Raw genomic sequence first — 12,423 nt, 5'->3', positions numbered from 1 at the left:
AAATACAGGGAGCATGGCAAAAAGGAAACAAGAGGGAAGGTACAGGGAGGGAATGAGAAGGTGGAGGGAAAGTTTCAGTCAGGACGTAAAATAAGCAAATAAAATAAATAACTATGGTATCAGCAATTGCATGTATTTCAGACTCATATAATAAATGGGCCCCCATTATGTACATATTTTATGAAAATATTTAAATTTGTATTACTTTTGGCTATTTTTTTCTTTGTGTGTACGGGTGCATACTCAACATGGGAGACTACCCAGGGTTCACAGAATTTTTATTCTGAATGACCAATCAAACTAGAAATACTGTGTTCAGAAAATTTTCAGTGTGTTAAAAATTACTTTCAGGAAAACAGTGAATTAGTTTATTTTACTCTTTTGAAAGACTTCTATATGACAATTAAGTCTCATCAAAAGTTACCAATCAATAAATAAATGAAAAATAAAGGAATACTCATATTCTTTGTGGCTATCACTTGTATCATACACTTTCAAAGTTTCATTTTATTTTTTAAATAAAAAAGATAGCACCGGGCGGTGGTGGCGCACGCCTTTAATCCCAGCACTCGGGAGGCAGAGGCAGGCGAATCCCTGTGAGTTCGAGGCCAGCCTGGTCTACAAGAGCTAGTTCCAGGACAGGCACCAAAAACTACAGAGAAACCCTGTCTCGAAAAACCAAAAAAAAAAAAAAAAAAGATAGCATCATGCAGTGTGATAAATTTGTACTGTAGAATGTAATTGTGGTGAGAAGAATATTTTGTCTGTAAAATCTAAAGTCATTTTATTTTTCATATAAGTATAAGTAATATAGGGTAAATAGATATTTTAAGTTGTAGGAATATTAATAGTTTTTAAAAATTTTAAAATTTACTTAAAAGGTATGATGACAAGAATCAATCATTTCTTATTTGAATTAATAAGAGAGTTTCACAGTGATTTGGATAAGTAAAATAATATTTCACTAAATTGCAGTAAATTATCAACACTTAGAACTTTTGAAATATATTTGATTTTCAAGTATTTAATTTCCTTTTAGCTTTAAACTCTTCTATGATTATATTTATTAATTTAGTATAATATGTTTAAATGCATTTTCCTTATTAATGTTAAATGGATTCTACCTCTTAAAACTCTTTCCACAAGAGGAACAAGCTACACAATTATAACATAAGCAGAGTGTCTAGGTCAGACCCATTCAGGTCCCCTCATTGTCAGGTGAATTTCTGCGAGTTCATCTCTTAGTGGCTTTTGAGGCCCTACTTCTCATACTGAGTCACTTTGTCCATACTTAATATAATGGGGTCTTAGTCTTACTGCAACTTGATATGCCATGTTTTATTGATACTCACTGGAGACTTGCATTTCCCTAATCATAAAGGGAGGAGGAATTGATGAGAGGGGGAGTGGGGAGAGAATGGGATGAGAAGAGACAGGGAAAACTGGGGACAAGATGTAAAAGAAATTTATCACAGAAAACTCTTTCCTTAGATTTTTTGAGGGTTTCCCTTTAAAAGATTCTCATTAATATTGTAATCACTAATTGCGGCTGTGATAAAGTTTGAATAAACTGTTCTTACTAGTTGCATCTAATCGCTTTCCCTCAACGCTGTGTTTGTGAGCTGTAGTGTGTGTAATAACTACCTGAAGTTTTTCTTTACTATGGCTAAATCTACTGAAACTCACTTTGTTACATTTTGTTCTCCTTTTTTGGGGGATATCTTCCTTGTGTGTAGTTAGATTTACAATAAAGTACATTCAAATAACCATGTACTTGGACCATATTTGCCTTCTTTTATTTCCTTAAAACCACCCTCTCACCCTTTTCACTCCCTGTTAGAATCCCACCTTACACTCGATACGTATAATATATTTATATAAATAAATAATGCTATTTTTATGCATATTTCATTTAATATGATAGTCTATACTCACATAACTTCTCAAATAAATTATTTCCTTTTTTGGTTTATCAAGACAGGGTTTCTCTGTGTAGCTTTGGAGCTTGTCCTGGAACTAGCTCTTGTAGACCAGGCTGACCTCACAGAGAACTGCCTGCCTCTACCTGCCGAGTGCTGGAATTAAAGGTGTGCACTACCACCACCTGCCAATTATTTCCTTTTCTTATAGCTAACAGAAACTCATAAGTTATCTATTTTTTTAATTAATTTATCTGTTGAAAGTCCTGCTAAGGTAAGACCAAATTGTAAATTAGGTATAGTTTACTTCTTTTGAGGGTCTACCTTCACATTTTCATAGTATATGGACTAAGTTACATTCCCATCAGCAGTGTGTAAGTTTTCCCTTTGGACACACTCACTTGCCATTTGCTTTTAAATTTTATTTCTTCAATGTGATTATTATTCTGACATTGGCTGACTGATAGAGTTTTTATATGGTTTTATTTTTCATTTTCTGATTGCTCAGGATGTTGAATATGTATTCTTCTTTGTTTAGTAATCTGGACCTCATCTTATGAGAAGTGTCGAACTATACATTATATAGAACACTTTCCGATTACAGGGGAAGACCAATTTAGGCTTCCTCTCCACTGTTGCTTTGAGTATTAGCTGGGTCATCCTTGAGAATTCAGGGGAATTTCCCTAGCATTATGTTTCTCGATAGTCCATTAATGACTTCTTCAATTAATATATATCTTTCCTGTCTCTCCCTCATTGCCCTTCCCACTTTTTGAGCACTGCATTCCCTAATGTTCTTCTCCTCCTCCACCCTCTTCTTCTCTCCTCCCTGGCACCTGTGTGTGAGATGGTGGAGATTCTCCAGAAAAAAAAAAGGTACTATCACAGATAAGCAGAATGGCATTGGGGGAATGGAATTCAGAGAAAATCTATGAAAGATATATGTTGAAATGCAGGTATTACAGACAATTCTGTAGTGGAATTGTGGTAAGTTGAAAATTATATAATTAATATAATGACTTCAAAGCATACTTTTAAAATAAAAGAATATTAAGTTATTTATAACATTGGTAAGACTACCTTTTAAAAAATGATTGTTTTGAAAGCATGTTTGAAGGTAACTATAATGTTATTTGAGAATTTCCCTAGTGCTAGGTTTCTCACTAACTCTATAATGGCTCTTTCTATTGAGACTAAAAATGAGAGTGAAAATAAGTATTCCTCATTTCCTAATATAAGTTTGGATAATGGACTTAGTCCTTCTGTATGCATGATACAAGGAATATATTCTTGCAACACTGGACCACAGACTTCTGAGATCCAATCCAGGTTTGTCTACAACTCTAGAAATAAGTATTCTTTATAATGCAAAGTGATTGATATATTTACATTTGTCAGGATCAAGGCATATAAGCCAGGAATCTATGTAGGACAGAGGGTAAGAAAACCAACTGTGCTCTGAATGGAGAATGGACTAAATATTAAACCATAAGGATAATGTCTGAGGTTATAATATAAGCCACTTTTGTGTCAGGGGTTTAGTCGTAGAAAATCATAGAATTCTGAAACTTCCAAGTATGTGACCTGAGCAAATTCCTATTAATTATTTATCATCTACTTGGTTTCTCCAGATCACTCTGACCAATACAGACCAAATGCAAACTAATGTATTTTTAATTGAAAGAAACCGTATCATACCTAATGAAAATGCAGCACATCACAGTCAAACAAGAAAATTTGATTTTGCTATGAAATCTTAATGGCCAAGGTGAGAAGTTTCTTGAATATTATCAGAAAGCACAGATTAATATGACAGAGATAAGATACTTATACTGCTGTAAATAGTTCTAGAAGCAACATGAAATGACATTTTAAGTAAGATTTTATTAATGGTTTCTCAAAAGGAAATTGCAGTATATCATTTTCCAAGTTGCAAATGCATGCTAGAGAATGATTTGAATTTATTTTATATAATTTTGCCATTTGTCTATCTTTCATGAAAAGGTGGCAATGGAGTGAATAAGCAACTCTAAAGGCAAACTGAAGGCAATGGAATCAAATAAATACATGTTTTGTTACATGAACTAGAATCTGAATAGTAAGTGTATAGTTTACAAACAAAGGTCTCATTGCCAAGTTAAGAAAATGAAACAACTGGTTTGGCATCTAAATTTGATGATACACAATTTGAGTAAAGAAATAGGTAATGTGAGATATACTCAGAATTGACTGGAGGAGATTAATTTTTCCTCAACTTGACACACCATGGATAGTGAAATTGTACATACAGACGCTGTCACCAAATCCAATAGAAATCAATATTGCTATAAACTTTAATGTGTCACCTCAGTTGAAAAGTCTACTTAATAGTGAAAAGAGCCACTAACAACTTCCAGGAAAACTGTATACTTTAAAAATATTACACAATATTTTGCTTAGGTATGTATAGTCAGATGATGTCAGTGACAAGATGGGAAAATTCAACTCTGGCAGAGTTTTTATGTAGCAAACAAGTTATATAAACAGTAGATAAGCTTTGAAATCAAAGTGAGGAGTTAGTATTTATGAACAATGATCACCAGAGGAAAAAAGGACTTAAAGGAAAAATGTAGGATGATATTCATCCTCTGTCTGTTAATAAAAATGAAAGGGAAAATTATATAATAATCTTATAATTACAGAGAACAAAAAGAATAATCAGATATGCCAGATATTTTATGATGTTGTCTTGTCTTCCCAGAAACCAAGAACTACAATATGATTAAATCTCTGCTCCAGTCAGATTGCAGCCCTTGCAAATAAGTTAGGGACAAGATACAAAATAAGGAAAAGCAAATAGCTACCAGCTGGGCTTTTGATTATTTCTAATTTCTGTTTCAGCTCCCTTTCTTCTTTTAATTTTCCTGTGTGTTAGTTTAATATTATTATGAAAAGGAAGGAACTATAAATTCATAATTTTTGGAATCTTGGGTGTGATAATTATGAATTATCATTGACATAGATTTATTACTTAATTATCATGAAAGAGACATATCTTTTAATACCATGACATATATTGATAAATGGACCTTGAGAGCAAAATGTAAGCATCATTTCTCATATATTACACATCAAGTTAGCAACTATCAAAGAGTCTGCAACAGGTACAAGAGTGACAATATAAACCCTAGGCTGCTGACTACATGCTTAAAATCAAGAAAGATTATAAATATCATAGTATGAGTTTTCTCCATTTAAAGATCTGTAAAAATAGAAACAAAGATTAAAATATCTCAGAGTCCAGGCCCTTCCAAGAATGATTATGGATACATCTCACAATGAATATTTGAAAATGCATAGAGAATGAGAGGACTGAAAGATTCTTAGCTCAATATACTGATATAAAGTGATGCATTAAAAACGATCCCTGTTTTACATTTGTTTAGAGTGCTTCCGCAGAACCATCAGTAAAAGATTTAGAGTGTGAGTTCAGAAATTAAAAAGTAGTTTTAAAATCTACCTAGAAAAGAATTTTAGAATTTCACATGAAGTATTTTGAAGTGGGTTTATGTACACCCTACATGTAACAAGAGAAAGCCATTACCAAGAGCTTCTTAGGAGAACTGTGTAAGTTCAATTCATTAATGTTCAAAAATAGCACCAAAATCTTAGCTTATTTCCTGATCCATGTCTTAGAGGTTCTTCCCAATATAAAAATCAATTATGGTAATATTGTTACTTCATCCTATTTTATCTATCTGTACACTATTAATATCTTCACCTAGTAAAGTGAAATTATGATTGTCAACCCTGTCTTATTCTTCCTGTTTTCATGTCAGGTGATGGCTTTTTTTTTTTAAATATATATATGTTTGCTCCATCATCCAATATTCTGTTAGTTCCAGAGCAGATCATATAATTTCCCTACTAAATGTACAGGTCTCTTAACCAAATAGAGTCACATATGCTTTTTATAGCAGCTGGCAAAAATGAACTATCAAAAATATCTCTCAGACATTGGTTAGTGAATTACTTATGAAAGTACATAAAATATAGTTGTGATCAAAAGTCATTGTACACATAACATAAAATGTATTTAAAACACTATATTTTTACACTTAAATATGAAGTTCTAAATTTTCTCATAATTAGATCATGTATATTATTTATTTATTATAATATTTATTATATTTATTCTGACTAGTAAAATTTAGACACGCTGAACAGTCAACATTTCTAGGCTTAGTCCAATGCATGCCATTCCCCCCAAATCTTTTACTCATTCAACAAAAAGCATGAAGTCCAAGGTTTCTAACCAATATCCACAGCCAGCTTTGGGTCTGATTCCAAACTGTCAGTGGGTTAGAAGCTATAATTTGTTAAGCTAAATGAATGTTGATCTTCTATTAATTATTTAACAAAATAATTAAGGTACTAAGTAAGAATTCTTTTAAAACAATTAATTAAAAATTGAAAGATATTCTAATGAGAATAATTAGTAAATAAATTAATGCACAAAAATTCCCATGGATTTCCTTTTAGCTCCGTCACCAGTATCAAAGACTTTTTTTCCCTAAGAATTGTCTCTGCATTGGTGACTGAACAGAGAAGAGCAATTTTTGGTTACACGTTGGCAAGGAGAGGATATAAATATCAAATTGCTTTGAGCATTGGCAAAGGCTCAAGGGTTCATCCCGAGTTGAAGGATTATCCAATACACTTTTATAGAATGGAATAAATCCTAGCCTAGTACTTTCCACTCAATAGCTGCAAAAAATCTAGAGAGCAAATCCAGCAATTTATATTTCCAACAGCCAGCTGAGCCCATTTTCTAAAGCCAATAGAAAGCTTCTGCTTTCTAATACAGAAAAAAAGTAGATACCAGTTACTGCCCCGAAAATAAAAAACTGTGAGGATTAACTGCAATGGTTCATAATGGGCGGGGCACGAGATAAGACAGAGAGAAAAAAAATCCAGAACACTAACAGTGATAAAATATAACGCATATATCAGAGGCATCCAAGTAGAAATAATCAGAACAGGAGATAATACATCATATGTGATATGAAAAAATGGATATAGTGATATTGGGAGGTTAATGTTTAAAATGGATGGTCTTGGGGTTAGGAGAGAAATGATGGAACAGAAAGGAATAGTGAAGACGAAGCTAAAATGAAGAAGGTTTTTACAAAACCACTCCTTTATAAATTAATTAAAACATAGTTACAAATAAGGCATCTAAAGAGAAGCACACTGAGTGAGTAGGCAAAACTACTCACAGAAGTTCTTAAGTTAAAACTATAGTCTGAAGAATGAGAGACTTCACAGCAACTTTATTGGTCAAAATCTCCAAGCTCTACAGAATATGTAGAGTATTGTTATTTCCCTCGATTAAGCATGGTTGTTATAGCATAAGACTCTGTTGCTGAATACACCTTATATTTTGGCTACAGGCCATAGAGAAATAGAGAAAGGGGAGTTTTTGGTGAGGTTTTTATTTCTTCAAAATATGATTCTTTGTATTAACCTATAGGTCATTCTATTTCAGAGATGAATAAATATTGTCCTATGGACGTCTTTATAAATTTAAGAGCAGTTACTGCATTTTTTGTTTGTGTATTTTTAGTTTTTAGGAAGAGAAGTTGATCTCTAAGGTTTACATATTAGAGTGAAATACAAAACAACCTAACAGAAAATATTTATAAATCAATAGTTTACTTTTGGAAGTAAAATAAAATCCAATAATTTCCCCCTTTCCTTTTTGTCTATCATAGAACACCCATTGATACCCACCTATTGCTTTCTCTCAAATTGCTTCACATTCCTAAATATATAAAATAATATACTCTGTATGTAAAATGTACTTGTATGTATATGATTATAGATAGCCTCAACTGGTATTAGATAAGTAAATCAGGGTTGGAGGAGTCTTCTCCCTGAGAGTCTATCTTCTAAAACTTATGTGCAGTTCGTTATTTAGGGTTAGGACCCTGTAGGATTTACAGTTAGGATGATGTATGATGTTAGTATGTCTATTGGTATCATCCTTACACAGGTTTTGAATTATCCACATGTTCAAAATACTTAATAATAACATCAGAGTATACAAAATGCATCAGTATCACATTAAGGAAAGTAAATTAAAGTACTTCCCCTAGAATAATTTTTACCCAGTATGAACCCAGATTTGAATTTTCTATTTGTCTCTTCATGTATCTTCTATTGTTACCTGTCTATCAATTATGTGTTGTATAACTTAATTTGTGTCTGCTTGCGTGTTGTCTTCTGAATTTGCCTATTCTGATGTTTGTATCTCTGTGTCTGTCTATCTTCGACTCTCTGTAGGTCTTCTTTGCCTATCTTTTCTCTGTGTGTGTGAGTGTGTTTGGTTGGATAAGTCTTTTTCTGTAGTTTGTGAATAGCCCTGAATTCAACAAATGAGGAAGGAAATAAGGATATGTTACAGAAATGTTTAACAGCATTTTACAAGGGATGAAACTTTACTGACTTCATGTGATCTAGATAACAAACAAATCACATACTATCTGAATACCTTCAACCTTTATGGGAAATATTCATTTTATAATGCTGTTTTCATCTGATATGTTGCTTTCAAAAAGTGATTATAACAGAACTCATATATTGGAATCTAGTTCAGGGACATGGAAGAGTACTTAATATTACAGTTGTGGAATAGCATAGGTTCTAGAAGCTGATTATATGGCAAATCCAAAAAAAGTAAGCCTGGTTGTTATAATAATCTCTTAAAGCCAGGTTAAACAAACAAGGTGAGAACCCAGCAGGACATCAGTCTTAAGTCATAGGACTTATAGTATATGGTTAAATCAGTCATGAGATTTTTTTCAAAGTATTAATCTTTTCTGCATGGGGAGGGGCTTGGTTTTGCCTTAACTTAATGTACCAAGCTTTGTTGACAACAATTGGGAGGCCTTACCCTTTAGGAGGAGTGAAAGGGGGTTGGGTTGTTGGGGAGACAAGGGGAGTAAGGGAGAAGTGAGAGTATGAACTGTGGTTGGAATTTAAAATGAATAAAACCAAAAAAACAGGTGAAACACTAATAAGTTTCCAACCTTTTAAAATTATATATATGTGTGTATATATATATATATATATAGTATACATATATAAATTGCATATATATTTGTTTGACATTGTATCTATTGTATCTTGTTTACTTCATATGTTTCCTTCCCCTGCGAAGAAAATACAGTTAAAATCAAAAGTAAAGAAACAATTTAATTTGGATATAATATAAAAAAAAGTCTAAATCTTTAGTAAAAACTTCCTTGATTTTTAACTTCAAATAAATTATGGTGTTATTTAAAACATTTATGACTTTAAAATATCATATTTATATACTAATACACATTTGTATATATGCACTTATGGTTTTTCATGTGAACATGGAAAATAACTATGAATAGTCAAGCACAGTTTACCTTTTCAACTTTCAATATCCATTGAAAATGATTCCATACAATGAATTATGATAATGCTTTTTCCGTCCCCCAAATATTTCTAGATTCTGTCACCTTCCAGTCTCCTTGCTCTTTTTCTCTTTATCTCTTTTTAATACAAACAGTAAACCACACAGGAAAGAAGGCAAAAAATTAAAGTACTTCTACCATAATGGAAAATAGACTAAGCCTACCTGCAATGGCTAAATTTTATATTTTACTAGTATACTGATTATTCTTTTTTTTCCCCTTTGGAGATCACTGTGATATCTGCAGACCTCCATAAACTAGAAATTACTGTCCTCAAAATTTTGGCTCCATATTTGATGCCTCTTCCTGCTGCTGCGCTTCCCAGTTCTTTGATACCTCAATTTTTTTCAGTTTAGTCTTCTTTCTCCCACCATTTCTTAACCACAATCAGCTTCACTACCACTCTTAGATTTGTCATTTGTGTTTTTGTAGAAGGGAGCTGCAGGCAGGCCTGCTTTTCGTCCCACCCGGCTCCCACATGACTAGCTTAGCCCCAGAAATAACAACACACAAATTGTATTCATTTAAACACTGCCTGGCCCATTATCTCTAGAGAGTTAGTTACTGGCTAACTCTCACATCTTGATTAACCCATTTCTAATAATCTGTGTAGCACCACGAGGTGGTGGTTTACCGGAAAAGATTCAGCATGTCTGACCTGGTGACTGGTTCCATGGCATCTGTCTCATAGCCCTCTTCCCAGCATTCTGTTCTGTTTACTCCGCCTACCTAATTTTCTGTCCTATCAAGGGCAAAGGCAGTCTCTTTATTAACCAATGAAAATAACACAATAGACAGATAACCCTCCTCCATCATGTTTTTAAGCATAAAGTTTTCCAATGTTGTGAAGTACAGGGTTTTGAAGTATGACTTGATGATTCTCTAGATTTTCTCCATGTCTGTTTTTTTTTTGACCCCATTTCATTTCTGATTTTTTTTTTTAAATTTGGATATTCTCTCTCTGCCTTTAGATTAATTTGGATAAAGGTTTGTCTATTTTATTTTCTCAAAGAACTAACTGTGACATATTGATTCTTCTTTTCTTTGTTTTTATTTTGTTGATTTCAGCTCTCAGTTTGATTATTTCCTGTCATCTAGTATGAGGAAAAAAAAAAGATATCAGCACACTTAGGCATGATCTCTTGTACTATAAATTCAGACAAAGTTTGTGCAGCCTCTCTTGGCTGTTGGATTTGGTTCCTGTTTCCTGTTCATGCAAAGGAATTTTGATCTGTGAGTCTACCCCTAAATAAACAACCCCTTTATTATACGTCTTTCTGAGCTACTGTGAGACTATTGCAATTGCCTATACTACTTAGAAAAACACTTCCTTAAATTATGGATTTCATCCAAAATGAACAAAATATATTTTATTCCTACTATAGACCTAAAAAATTTAAATAATAAGGTTATAAAATCCTTAACATTCTGACAATCTATTGGTGAAAGTATGATTAATTTAATAGGGCAAACTTTATAAAATGTATCACACACGTATGCTCGCATATATACAGAATTGGTTTTTTTTTTTTTGATACAAGGTTTCTCTGTAGTTTTAGAGTTGTCCTAGAACAGGCTCTGCAAACCAGCCTGCCTTCAAATTCACAGAGACTGTCTGTCTCTGACTCTCAATTTCTGGAATTAAAGGCATGTGCCACCATGGTCTAAAAGAGATTTTTTGGGTTTTTTTTTTTTTGCTTTTATTTTTTCTTTCATTAGTTATTTTAATTGTTTTTTTATTGCACTATAACTTTTTCTCCACTTCTCTCCCTTCCCCCCTTCTCCTACCCTCTTCTGTGATCCCCCACCCTCCCAATTTGCTCAGAAAATTTTTGTTTGTTTCAAAGAAAGTTTTAAATCAAAATATTTGCACTGGATTCAAGCTCCCTGAGTGATATGTGAATGTACATTTGTTTTCATTTTAGTGCATGCTCTTAAAAGCATTATTATACCTAGGAATATATGGAACACATGAGAAAATACACAGAGTAACAGTGAGAACTGAAATGGAAGTTTACCCTATTTTATGTATTGATAGGAGGTTTGAAACAAGTGCAGAAGATGTATTTTTCAATAATATTTTAAATTGTGTTGGTTTATACTGTGAAGATGACTTTTAGGATCGCACGTTATGTGTTTGTACAGAATTATTATGATAACCATGTAATTTACATTTAATTTTTAATTTAGTCATGTTTGTTACTGGAGAGAATACTATATAATTTTATTCAGCTAAGTTATTTATCTCTCTTTTAAGAATCTTGAATAAGTTTCACAAAAATTAGAAAAAAAGTCAAAGAATTTTTTAAAATATTCTTGTAAATTTAGGAAAATTGGAGATATTTATATAATTTCTATTTTTTCATATAAGCCAAAAAGTTATAAACACCAATAAATAAAGTTTACTTTCCCAGCTATTGAGAAAGTATAAGTGGTAGAAGCAAATGGAGCAAAACTAACTGTGTAAAAGATAATCAATTTTTAAGACTGTAAATTTGCAGACCTTAAATTATATATCAAGGTTACATATGATTTAAATTTTATGGATGTTATTCAACTCACTTTAAAATCTTTGGATATAACAGAATGCACCCTGATTAGGGAATGATTCAGCTAACTACTCTTGTGAAGTTTGAGGAGTTTTACAAATTTTCCATGCCTTGTGATTCTAGGATATAAAAATTAGAAGTATGGGGCTCTTAGACTTTATGGTCCAGACTCAACCAGTTCATAAACTATTCTTAGCTATTAGGAACACTGCTTTTGAAAGCTGCATTAACTCTTTCAGGTTAATTAGTTTAATTTACATGTAACACATAATTTTATATGCAAGAAAATTTGGCTTCATTGAATTCCAATTATTTCCTCGTATGCTGTATTGGTTAGTTTCCAGTCATTTTTTGCCCTTTCTCTGTGTTAAAATGAAGTTAAGTCTTCATGAAAAGTTACAAAGAAGAACATATATGCTATATTTCTATTGGGACATTCTGAAGAACACTAAACTATTAATAATTAAT

The sequence above is a fragment of the Myodes glareolus genome, chromosome 15, assembly GCF_982192425.1.
Source record: "Myodes glareolus chromosome 15, mMyoGla1.1, whole genome shotgun sequence".
Taxonomy (NCBI): domain Eukaryota; kingdom Metazoa; phylum Chordata; class Mammalia; order Rodentia; family Cricetidae; genus Myodes; species Myodes glareolus.
This window is presented reverse-complemented; position numbering follows the sequence as displayed.